Genomic DNA, 12766 nt, shown 5'->3' on the forward strand with positions numbered 1-12766 from the left:
ATTCATGGGTAAATGCTAATGCCGCCTAGGGAAGACAAGACTAGAAATTGTGTCCACAAGAGTAGGAAGATGGCTCTGTGGGTGCAAGCTGGAGGACCTGTATCCCCCTAACATACAGCAGTGCCCCCCTGGAGTGCCAGCACACAGAGATGGAAACAGGAAGAGCCTCTGGGCTTGCTGCTCAGCCAGTCCTGCTGAGTGAGCGAGCTTCAGGTGCCTTGGAAGATTCTGTCTAAAAAAAAAAAAAAAAAATCAAGATGGAGGATGATAGAGGAAGACCGCTGATGTTAACAGCTCTGGCCTCCACACCCTCATGCATAGGCACATATATCCCCCCCACACACACACACATTCTCACACACACATACACCCACAGACACATACACACACATAACCCACAGACACACAATCACCCACAGACACATACTCTCTCTCTCTCTCTCTCTCTCTCTCTCTCTCTCTCTCTCTCTCTCTCTCTCACACACACACACACACACACACACATTCATACACAGAGACACACACACCCTCATGCATAAGCACATACACCCCCCCACACACATATGCACACTCACACACACAGAGACACACATACTCACACACAACACACATGAGATTGTGTTCATAATGATTGTAAACCTGTGCTAAAAATGTATAAAATATGAAATGCTTGATAATTTAAGGTAGCTATGTTTAATACAAATACCAATGAGAATCTTTTTTTTGGTTTTTCGAGATAGGCTTTGCGCCTTTCCTGGAACTCACTTGGTAGCCCAGGCTGGCCTCAAACTCACAAAGATCCACCTGGCTCTGCCTCCTGAGTGCTGGGATTAAAGGCGTGCGCTGCCGCCGCCGCTGCCGCCGCCGCCGCCGCCACCACCACCACCACTGCCCGGCTCCAATGAGAATCTTGCTTCATTCTTAAAATGGTGCACCTAAAACTAAGCACAGTTTAGAAAACGATCTACCTGTGAGTTAGATTCTGGAACAAAAGAATGGCTAGCCGGGCCTGCTGGCACACACCTTTAATCCCAGCTCTCAGGAGGCAGAGACAGGCAGATCTCTGTGTGTTCGAGGTCAGCCTGGTCTACAAAGCAAGTTTCAGGACAGCCAGGACTACACAGAAATCCTGTCTCAAAACCCAACCCCCCAAAAAAAAGAGAGAGAGAGAGAGGAGAGAAGACCAAATCTTCTCTTCAGCTAACTCCCAAAAGCTGCACACTGAAGAAGATTTATATAAAATGAGACAAAAATGGAAGACAACAAGGGATCTGAAAAGATTACCTAGTGGCTAGTGGGTTAAGAACACTGGCTGCTCTTCCAGAAGACTGGGTTCAAATCCCAGCACCCACATAGTGGCTTACAACCATCTGTATCTTCAGTTCCAGGGGATCCAACGCCCTCTTCTGGCCTCTGCAGGCCCTGCACTCATGTGGTACACAGACATACATGCAAGAAAAAGCCCATACACATACATTTATACTGAAGGGGAAAATTTAAATGAGCAACATTGGTCGGTGTCCTGATGGGGAAATACTGTACTCCTTTTTTTTTTCCTAGGGTAGGGGGCGCTAGAGATCAAGACAGAGCCTTGTGTATGCTAAGTGACCACTCTCCCCCTGGACCTTATCCCTAGCTCTAAAGTCTACGCTGCTCTCATATCCCTTGAAGGGCTTGTCTTCATGAGCACGGCTCAGTATAAGCTGCTGTTCTGACCCCAGGCAACATGACTGGGCAAGCCTACAGCTCTTTCTGCTCAGCAAAGGTGCCTATGGAAGACCGAAGAGCCTCAGTTCTGTCAGCCAGAGCAGGGCCTCCAACAGAGATGCTTGTGAAGAGGCCTTCTCAGGTGTCACGAGAGTGAGAAAAGCAGCAGAGACTAGAAGACACCCATGCGGTCTAAACCAAAGTTTAGCCTCGGCCTGATCCCACAGGAGCTCTGGAGGAGGAAGACACCATAGACTACCACTCTGAGGCAGGAGGGTTGGTATCCTGGAGGGACAGAGGGCTCATGGACGCTCCCATGGGCCAAGGACCCACTTCAGTGCTGTGAGTCTCCAGCCATCCACTTCTAACTGGCCCAGTGACAGGCCAAGGCCAGTTCTCCAACAGAAACCACTACATGTAATATTTTGTGGGTGTTTTTCCCTTTTGACCTAACTTTTCACCATTTACTTGGGAATTGAACTCAGGACCTCTGGAAGAGCAGCCAGTGCTCTTTACCTCTGATCCGTCTATCCAGCCCTCAAGACCATTTTTAATACTATTCATTAATAAATTAAAAATAAATCTGACTTCTAATTATTTAAATGCCTCTTTGTTCAGAATCTCGGGTCATTGCTAGTTAAAATACTTCTCAAAAGCAAAATTAAAAGAGTATTTTCCATAAAGAAAAGCAAATGTCTTCAGTGTAAGTATGGTGTGTAGGTGCTAAAAGGGCTTTTCTGTAAAGTGTGTGTGGAGACAAAACCTTTTCACGGCTCACTACCTTGGTTGCATGACAATCACTTGTGCCCTACCTATTTCTTCCTCTCTACAAAATGTCACCGCTAGTTGTCAAGTTCGAACCTGGGCCACCGCCAGGCAGATGGAGAGAAATGCGGCAGTGGCCATGGCAGCAGACCCAGGGGTAGAGAGTTTTTATAGTGAAAAACCGCAAGCCGGGAATTACATGCTTTGGCAACTTGGGATTGGGTAGAAGGGATATGGGGCAAGGTAATTTTTTTTAACTGTTGGTCTAGACTTTGGGCACAAAACCACATTTGAAAACATTGGGTTAGACCTTTTGGTGGGGGACCATAACTTGCTGATTGGAATTATCCGGGCTGCTCAGCAGGATTATCTAGATCTCTTCAAGGGCCATAAAATACAGACAGAATATCTACAGGATCCTACTGCCCTGTATCTATTCGAGTCGTCTTGGCACATTCCTGAGATCCTCCTTCCTGGAACTGAGTACAGCAGGTGGTCTAAGAAGGCGGCCCTCCCCTAAGGTGGAGTCTGAATTACTTTCACATTATCATGAAGCTTTTTCATTTGTCCTGGCTTTCAGCAGCTTGATCTTAACGTGCCTTGGGGAGGTTCTGCAGAGTGTCCAGCCTGTCTGGTTTTTTTATTTTTTTTATTTTTTTAATCATCATCAGGTTTTTAGTTATTTCTTCATGTAGTGTTCTTTTTTCCCTCCAACCACACATGTGCATGCATTAGACCAGTTTAGTTGCCCTATAGGCCCTGGAGCTGTGTTCAGGGTCACCCTGTGTCTGCTTTGTTTTGAGGTCTATTCTCACTCTGTAGCATAAGACAACCAAGAACTTGCCATGTAGCAGCAGCACAGAAGGGACAATGAGTGACCCTCCGATATCCATTCTCCCCTTCACTTTTAGGATTATATTGCATATCAAATGGAACTACTGGACATGCTATTCAATGACTGCAGTGTGTGTGTGTGTGTGTGTGTGTGTGTGTGTGTGTGTGTACATGCCTGTCTCTCTGTGTGTATGTGCCTACTTGTGTATGCATGTGTGTTTGTGTCTGTGTATATATGCATGTATGTACACATCTGTGTGTGTTTTGTGTCTCTGTGTGTGTCCATTTGTGTATATGTGTGTGTGTGTGTGTGTGTGTGTGTGTGTGTGTGTGTGTAGGAGAGAACCCAGTCCTCTTACACAGTGACCAGAAACTCTGAGAATAAGCTAAAATCACCAACCCTCAAATGCCTCAAAAATCTCTTTGGATTTTGGTTGTTATTTTCAGACAGACTTACCATGTAGCACAGGCTATCCCTGAGCTTGTGATTCTCCTTTCTCAGCCTCCAAAGTGTGGGGGAATACCAGCGTGTGCCACCACAAACAGCTTGATCATTTCCTTTTTATTATCCAGAAATAAAATTGATAATTTAGGTACATGTTTTATAAATAAAAGGTAACATTTAGCTCAAATATAAGAAAGGTGTCATGAAATATGTAATTCAATATATAAATGTGCAAGCATTTCTACAAAAGAAAATATAATTATGAGGAATGGAGAACTGACTCGTTGGTTAAGAGTGCTTACCTGTCTTGGAAAGGACCCTGGCTTGGTTCCCAGCACCTGTATCAGGTCACTAGTGCCAGTTCCAGGGGATCTGATAGCCTCTTCTGACCTTTATGGGCACCTGCATACATGTGGTATTCATAAATGTATGGAGGTATACATTAATCAATTAATTAAAAAGCATAATCAGATGTTTATGTGTATAGAGTTACTGTGATGCTAGTACTCCATGCAAGAGCCCTGATGTTGAAAAGCAAACAGAGAAAACAGTGAAGGACATTGCTTCCCAAAATGGTGAACAAGTCTTGAAAATTTTTCCTCCAAGAAGCAAAATATAATTGTTCCTTATTGGGCATGTTATTTACACTCTGAAATTTTAAGCATCTATTAACAACCATGCCCAAAATACTGCATTTTTATATGGAATAGTGGGCTTAGCTGTAGACACAGAGAATTACAAACAAGTGTTCATGAAATTGTCTCAAAGGACAAATTTTATGAAGAATATAGAGTGACTCTTTATTCCTTTACCTAGCATCTCTGATCTTCACCACACACACACACACACACACAGAGAGAGAGAGAGAGAGAGAGAGAGAGAGAGAGAGAGAGAGAGAGAGAGAGAGAGAGAAATTTCATTGTTTATTTTTAAAACTCTCATTTCCAAAATGACCCCATTGAGAAAACCTGATCTTTAATCTTGGTATGTGACTACTTGGAATTAAGGGTATATTTTTGTCTTAGTTAGGGTTTCTATTGCTGTGAAGAGACACCATGACCACAGAAACTCTTATAATGGAAAACATTTAACTGATGCTGGCTTTCAGTTTCAGTTTTCAGAGTTTCAGTTTAGTCCATTACTATCATGGTAGGAAGCATGGCGGCACACAGGCAGACATGGTGCTGGAGAGGTAGCTGAGAGTTCTACATCTGGATTGGCAGACAGCAGGAGAGAGAGAGAGAGAGAGAGAGAGAGAGAGAGAGAGAGAGAGAGAGAGAGAGAGAGAGAGAGAGACTGGTCCTGGCTTGAGCATTTGAAACCTCAAGGCCCACCCCTAGTGACAAGGCCACACTTACTCCAACAAACCCACACCTCCTCAAGTACCACTCCCTGGTGACCAAGCATTTAAACACAAGAGTCTGTAAGGGCTGTTCCTATTCAAACCACCACAATTTTCTACTTTGCTTTGGAGGATGGTATGATATCATCACTAAGTATGTATGTTAATAGAAATATAGTTAAAGTGGTAAACGTATTCTCTTCCTTTTTTGTCTTCCTGATGGTAGTGATGTGGTATGTGGACTTGATGGCAGGAGCCATCTTAGACTTGATTGGCTTTAGAAGAGGTTATTGATACCTGCCAGCCAGGGGGTTCTTTTTCTCCATCATTTTGTTTGTTTGTTTTTTGGTTTTCGAGACAGGGTTTCTCTGTGTAGCTTTGGAACCTGTCCTGGAACTCACTCTGTAAGCCCAGGCTGGCCTCAAAACTCACAGAGATCTGCCTGCCTCTGCCTCCCGAGTGCTGGGATTAAAGGCGTCGCCACCGCCGCCCGGCTCTTTTTCTCCATCAGTTAAAGAATTTAAAGACAGGAAAACATCTCATCAAAAAGTGGCAGTTTAATGACAAGTATCACAGACTTCTTGGGTAGAAAAGGGGTCCCAGAGCTGGGCAGCACCGACACTGAGGAGGGGCTAGGTCTTCACTGCAGCTCAAGTGTCCCCTGGGGCCCCTCTCTATTCTCCTACTAGACCTGAGGTGTTCATGGGCCCCTCAGGACTAGGGATTTTGCTTCTGTTTGAGAACACTGAAAGGATGAATTGATGGGATGGGTTCTGTCACCAATCAGTGGATCCCTCCCCTCCTTTTTGGTGTTAACCAAGAAAGAGAAACTTAAGGCAGACAAGGGGATACAGAGATTGATGTCTGTCCATCTCTGTCTCCCTTCCCACTCTATTTTCTTTCCCTGGGGTCCATGGACTCATTGCCTACCCACCCCCAACCTCCTCGCTTCATTTTTAAGCAGAAATGTGCAGGCATCTGAGAGAATTTGGAGAAACTACAGAAAGAGGAAGATTTCTGCCTTTCCCTTGCCTAGCTCTGAAAAATGTGATTAAATTCCTTGGGTTTTCTGACCTTCCTCCAAAGCAGGTTATCTGAGCTGTTTGCACCTGGAGGAAAAGAACACGCTTATCTCTTGAAGACAAACTGTCACAGAGAAGGTCTGAACAGATTTCAGAGCCTCCTCTGTTCAGAGCAATTGGACCATACTTTATTTTCCACTCTTCATAGAACAGCACGCAGGTACTTAGGCCCATTTGTTTCTTCAAGTCCTCATGTACTTTGGAAGCCTCTTATATTATTATATAGGACTTACATTAAATATTCTTGCTTGCCCCCTATTAATCCATATTTTGTCTCCTACTGCTTAACATGCACAACACATACACTATTTATTTCATAAATGTAAAATTTAAAATATTTTAGGGGTGTGTGTGTGTGTGTGTGTGTGTGTATTTAGGTAGTTTGTGCACAGGCATGCAGTACCCATGGAGACCAGAAGAGGGCATCAGATTCCCTGGAGCCGGCGTTACAGGCCATCAGACATGGGTGCTGAGAAAAGAAATACGCAAGAGCAGAATGTGCTGTTGACCACTGAGTCACCTCTCAGCCTCTCCTAAAAGTGAGTGTTGGGATCCTGAGGCTTTGCCCTGGAGGAGGTGGGAATGGGGGGTGAACTGGGGGGAAGGGGAGGGGGGCAGGAGGGGGGAGAACAAGGGAATCCGTGGCTGATATGTAGAACTGAATGGTATTGTAAAATAAAATAAAAGGAAAAAAAGATATAAGAACTAGATAGCAAGAAGCCTTCCACAGCCATACAGTTTATAAGTAAAAAAAAAAAAAAAAAAAAAAAAAATGAATGTTGGTGTAGCAGGATTCTTAAAGGTTCTTATTAATAAAATCAAACCCGAGGCCAGTTATTGGGGTCAATGCTGGTAGATCAGATAGACAGAACAAGCCACAGCTATCTCACCTTGCCAATTCCTCAGCTGGTCCTGTTTCCTCAGACTGGAAGCTTCTGTGTCCTCATCCCAATGGCTCTCACCTGAACTGCTGCTTAAAAGACTGAATGCTTAACCAGCCAAATGCTGAACAGCCAAATGCTACTAGTTTCTGGTCCTCACGCCTTATATATCTTTCTGCTTTCTACCACCACTCTCTGGGATTAAAGGCTGGCTTTCTGGGATTAAAGGCATGTGTCACCATGCTTGGCTGCTTCCATTGTGGCCTTGAACTCACAGAGATCCAGAGGGATTTCTGTTTCTGAATGCTAGGATTAAAGGTGTGTGCTATCACTGCCTAACTAGTGGCTTTTCTGTTCTCTGACCCCAGATAAGTTTATTAAGGTACACAGTATTTTGGGGAACACAATACCACCACATGTTGGGGATACGGTAAAGGTGACTCTTGATCACAGCACAAGCAATTTTCTTTCTTTTATCTGCTCCTTCCTCCCTACCTTCTTAGTTACTTTTCTATTGCTGTGATAAGACACCATGACCAAGGCGACTTATAAACGAAAATGTTTATTGGGCCTCATGGTTCAAGGGTTGGAATCCCTGATCACCATGGTAGGGAGAATGGCAGCAGGCAGGCAAGCATGGCACAGGAGCACTAGCTGAGAGCTTACATCCTAATCCAAAGGCACCAGGCAGAGAGACATGGGCTTTTGAAACCTCAAAACTGCCGCTGGTAACACATCTCCTCCAACGAGGCCACACACCCCTAATCCTTCCCCAGCAGTTCCACCAACTGGGGATGAGGTATGCCTTTTTGTGTGTCAAGATCTCAGATACTAGCTGGGCGGTTGTGGTGCACGCCTATAATCCCAGCACTCGGGAGGCAGAGACAAGTGGATCTCTGTGAGTTCGAGGCCAGCCTGGGCTACAGAGCGAGTTGAAGGAAAGGCGCAAAGCTACACAGAGAAACCCTGTCTCAAAAAACCAAAAAATAAAATAAAATAAAATAAAATAAAATAAAAAAAAAGATCTCAGATAGTGCAGGCTGGTTTGAACTACCTAAGTAGCTGAGTCCAACCTTGACTATCACCTCCTGTCTTCACCTCCCAACTGTTGAGATAACAGACATGCCACAGGCCATTTTCTACAAGAGCTCAAGTAGATTGTCACTGAATCTGGAGTGAGTACGACTTAATACAGGCAATATGGTTCACACAGCATTTCCTCTGGGGAGAATAAGGTATATCAAAGGGGAAAGCAGGGGTAGCTGGGGCACGGGTGCGTCTGAAGTTGCGTTAGTTCCTACCTAAGGACCTCTACATAATGGGGCGTTGTTCAGTTCTAATTTAAAATTCTCCTGAGCCTGTATGAGTGAGAGCTCAACGCTTACTTAGTCACAGTTTAATAGAAGTATTAATAACACCCACAGGTCCTCCTACAAGAAAGAAATGGATCTGAAATAGTGTCTGTTTATTTATTTTTTTTTTAAATTTTATCCCTTTGACTAACAATCAATTCATATATCAAGAAAAATCTCCTTAGTTTTGAAGTACCCTGTCTTAGGGTTTCTATTGCTACAAAGAAACGCCACGACCGAAAAAGCAAGCTGGGGAGCACAGGGTTTAATGGGCTGACACTTCCACACTGTAGTCCATCATGGAAGGAAGTCAGGACAGGAACTCAAACAGGGCAGGAACCTGGAAGCAAGAATTGATGCGGAGTCTGTGGAGAGGTGCTACTTACTGGCTTCCTTCATATGGCCTGCTTAGTCTGCTCTCTTACAGAACCCAGGGCCACCAGCCCAAGGATGGCACCACCCATCATGGGCTGGGCCCTCCCCCATCACTAATTAAGAAAAGGCCTTAGAGCCTTACAGTTGAGGTTCCCTCCTTTTGGGTAACTCTAGCTTGTGTCAAATTGACATAAAACTAGCCAGGACATAGCCACACTGGAAGTTTTTAAGACTTTTATTTGTGTGTGCATTCATGCACTGTTCCTACAGAAGTCAGAAGAGGGCACTGGATCCCTGGAGCTGGAGTCACAGGCAGCTGTGAGCTGCTGGACCTGGGTGTTTGGAACTGAATTCTGGTGTGCAAGAGCAGCGAGCACTCTTAACTGTTGTGACATTTCTCTAATTTCACATCTGAAACTCAGGTCAATGTTCACCTGACAGTCTTTCAAATATATATTCAGTGAGCTCTTACATTTTAACATATGCTAAACTAGTTAATCTGGCTTTTAGCTTACAAGTCCTATTGCTGGAATTCTTGTTTGTAGACTCCTTTCTTGACTCTGGGCCTATCCCCTTATGGTTTCTGTAATCTGGGAACTAAGAGATAAGAACAAATAGACCTGGCCACTTCAGGATGCATCTCAACTCTGGCAATACTTACCGAGGAGCTTCCCTGAGAGTGGCCACATGTAAGTCAAGCTGCTATGTACATTAACTTCTCCTCCTGACTTCCTGCTCCTTCCTGTCTGTTGATTCCTATTGAGCAACCTGTACCCCAATTTCCATTTTAGTGTCTGCTTCCAAAGAGCCAGCCTGTAATGTAATGCATGGGAAATACGACACTAAATCACTTTTTAAGGGACTGCGACAAAGGGGGTCCATAACGACTTTAAAATAAAGTGCACGATTTGAAAATAAAGGCTGGGAGTATGGTTTTATGTGATTGAAGGCAATTTAGAGCTTTTACACAAGGTGTCCCAAAACTCTTAGTGCAATTTTAAGTCATCAAGTAAATGCTAAATGTACTAGTTATCTGGGAGTCATAAAAATAGGGGAGCTATTCAGATGATGGTTAAAATCTGAACTAAAAATCATCATGATAGAGTAAAGAAAAGGGAATTTTCAATCCTGGATACATTTTTAAAATGGGATTCAATTATACTCCGTGTAATTATATTCATGAACTAAGCCTTCAGAATTGTATCCTTTTGATTCCTTTAAAAATCCCCTGCTTCTGGAGATGTGTGCAGAAGGGGAACTACAGGCCCATTACGTGTGTTCTCGAAACAATCATGGAATCATTTGAAATCCATAGGTATAAAAATACTGCTCAACTCTCATGAATTAGGGAAACTTTGTCCCATTGCCAGACTAGTTTGAGTCTGAGCCAAGACATGTGACTCAGCACAGAACTGACTGTTGAGTGCTTGTACCAACGAATGTCAAGGTAAATGGTAAAAATCGTACAATACTGAGATCGCGATAGAACCAGGGTTTGAGAGCATACTTCTTTCAACTTAAGTCTCTCGTGTTGCCCTTTATCGCTAAGTATTGAAGGGACACATCGTCCCCAGACCTGCCCCACTGTAAGAATTACCGGGGAAGTGTATTAACATTGATTCTCCTATCCCTTCTGGAGTTGAAAGACACTGCACTGTGCACCCCCACCCCCCATTGGTTTGGGGTAGGGCCTAGGTCATTAACACAATACTATATGCCTCTTATCTTTGGACAGTTAGGAAAACAGCTGACTAAAGCATATACTTATTTAAGACATTAACCCTGTTTTTAACAATCCATTGTTACTTTGAGTGCTGAAGGACACATTCTTAAGCACCCAAACACATACTTGTACATGACTGCCTATATCACTGCAGATGAGACAAGTTAGCATGCTATGACTGTGTGGTCTGGCTAACTTCACTTTCCCAAGAGCAGAGACGTTCTCAATGAGCTGTTACCTGACAAAAACAAGCTCCTGCTTGCAAAGAAAGCAGAAAGCTCCTACACAGAGGCATATAGGGGTCTAGAGGGCAGCCTGGTGATAGACCACTTGCCCAATATGCCAGGGCACCAAGTTTGATTCCCCCCATCAAAATAAATAAGCAGATAAATAATTCAAATGTAGTAGAATTAAATTCTACTTCTGGTAGAAAAGAGCAAGGAGAAAGGCCAAACAAAAATAAAAATGTTTATTAGGTAAACATTAGTAGTATTTTAAAATAATTATTGACTTTGTTGTTAGTGTGTGTGGTGTGGGCATGCCACATTGAGTGTATGAGGCCAATGCACCGCTGTATGGAGTCAATTTTCTTTCCACCTTTATATGAATCAATGTCAGGTCTTCATGACAAGGATCTGTAACCTGCTGAGCCATTTCACTGGCCTCTGTGGTGGTATTGTGTTCCCCAAAATATTGTGTACCCTAAAAAACTTATTTGGGGTCAGAGAACAGAAAAGCCACTAGATACTTAGGCTAGAAAATGTTGGCACTCACGCCTTTAATTCTAGCATTCCAGAGACAGAAATCCATCTGTTCAAGGATACAGCCAAGCATGGTGACTCACGCCTTTAATTTCAGAAAGCGAGCCTTTAATCCCAGGGAGTGGTGGTAGAAAGCAGAAAGGTATATAAGGCATGAGGACCAGAAACTAGAAGCATTTGGCTGGTTAAGCTTTTAGGTTTTGAGCAGCACAGTTCAGCTGAGAGCCATTTGGATATGAGGACACAGAGGCTTCCAGTCTGAGGAAACAAGATCATCTGAGAAGTTGGCCAGGTGAGGTTAGCTGTGGCTTGTTCTGTCTCTCTGATCTTCCAGTGTTCACCCCAATACTTGGCCTCAGGTTTGATTTTATTAATAAGACCATGTAAGATTCCTGCTACAGGCCTCTGATAGTATTTTTTATTTTATTCACTTTAGACCTGTTTCTGTGTATGATTTTGCCTGCACGTATGATTGTGTAGCACACGTGTGGCTGGTGCTTGCGACAAGTCAGAGTATGGGATTCTCCGGAACTGGAGTTGCAGATGGTTATGAATCACCGTGTGGATGTGGGGTATCAAACCCAGGCCCTCTGCAAGAGCAAAAGGTGCTCTTAACCGCTAAGCCATCTACTAAGTATTTTTAAACCATGATGTTTCACAGGGCAAAATGACTTTAAATACTTGAAATTCCTTAGTTATAATTATGACTTTTTAAAGTAAACTTATTGAAGTATAACATGCATACATGAAGACTTGAGTCATGTCATTTTCTTTTCTTTATTTTTTTTTTTTTTTTTTGGTTTTTCGAGACAGGGTTTCTCTGTGTAGCTTTGTGCCTTTCCTGGAACTCACTTGGTAGCCCAGGCTGGCCTTGAACTCACAGAGATCGGCCTGGCTCTGCCTCCTGAGTGCTGGGATTAAAGGCGTGCGCCACCACCGCCCGGCCGAGTCATGTCATTTTCTAAAAATGTTTTTAAAATTATTTTTTGAGATTATAATTATGTCATGTCTCCCTTCCCTGTCATCCCCCCAAACACCCCTTCTTGCTATTTAAAATTCATGGCCTCTTTTTTTTCCATACATATATGTATATACACATATATTAGCTACATAAATACAACCTGCTCAGTTTATCTATAATATTACTTGTATGTATGTTGATATATAATCATAAAAACTATCCATGTTAATGGGGTACTGTTAAGTCTCGGCACATGCAATACGTGACTATATTTACTGTTAACACATGCACACTGGCAGCACCCCGAATATCACTAACACCCTGAAACTCTCTGAGACATTTCTATTATTTCCCTCTTTTCTCAGTGTGTGCAGCTGCTGTCCTGACTTCAAATTTTGGTTTGGAATTTTATATAAATTGGCATTTCTTGGCTTGTCTTCTTTCAATATTATGGCTGCGAGAGTCATGCCTGTCACGTTCAGTCTCATTTCTTTATTTCTGTGTGGCTGCACAACCGCATGTTCTAAGCAGTGATTTT

This window comes from Peromyscus maniculatus, chromosome 12 (genome assembly GCF_049852395.1).
Source record: "Peromyscus maniculatus bairdii isolate BWxNUB_F1_BW_parent chromosome 12, HU_Pman_BW_mat_3.1, whole genome shotgun sequence".
NCBI lineage: Eukaryota > Metazoa > Chordata > Mammalia > Rodentia > Cricetidae > Peromyscus > Peromyscus maniculatus.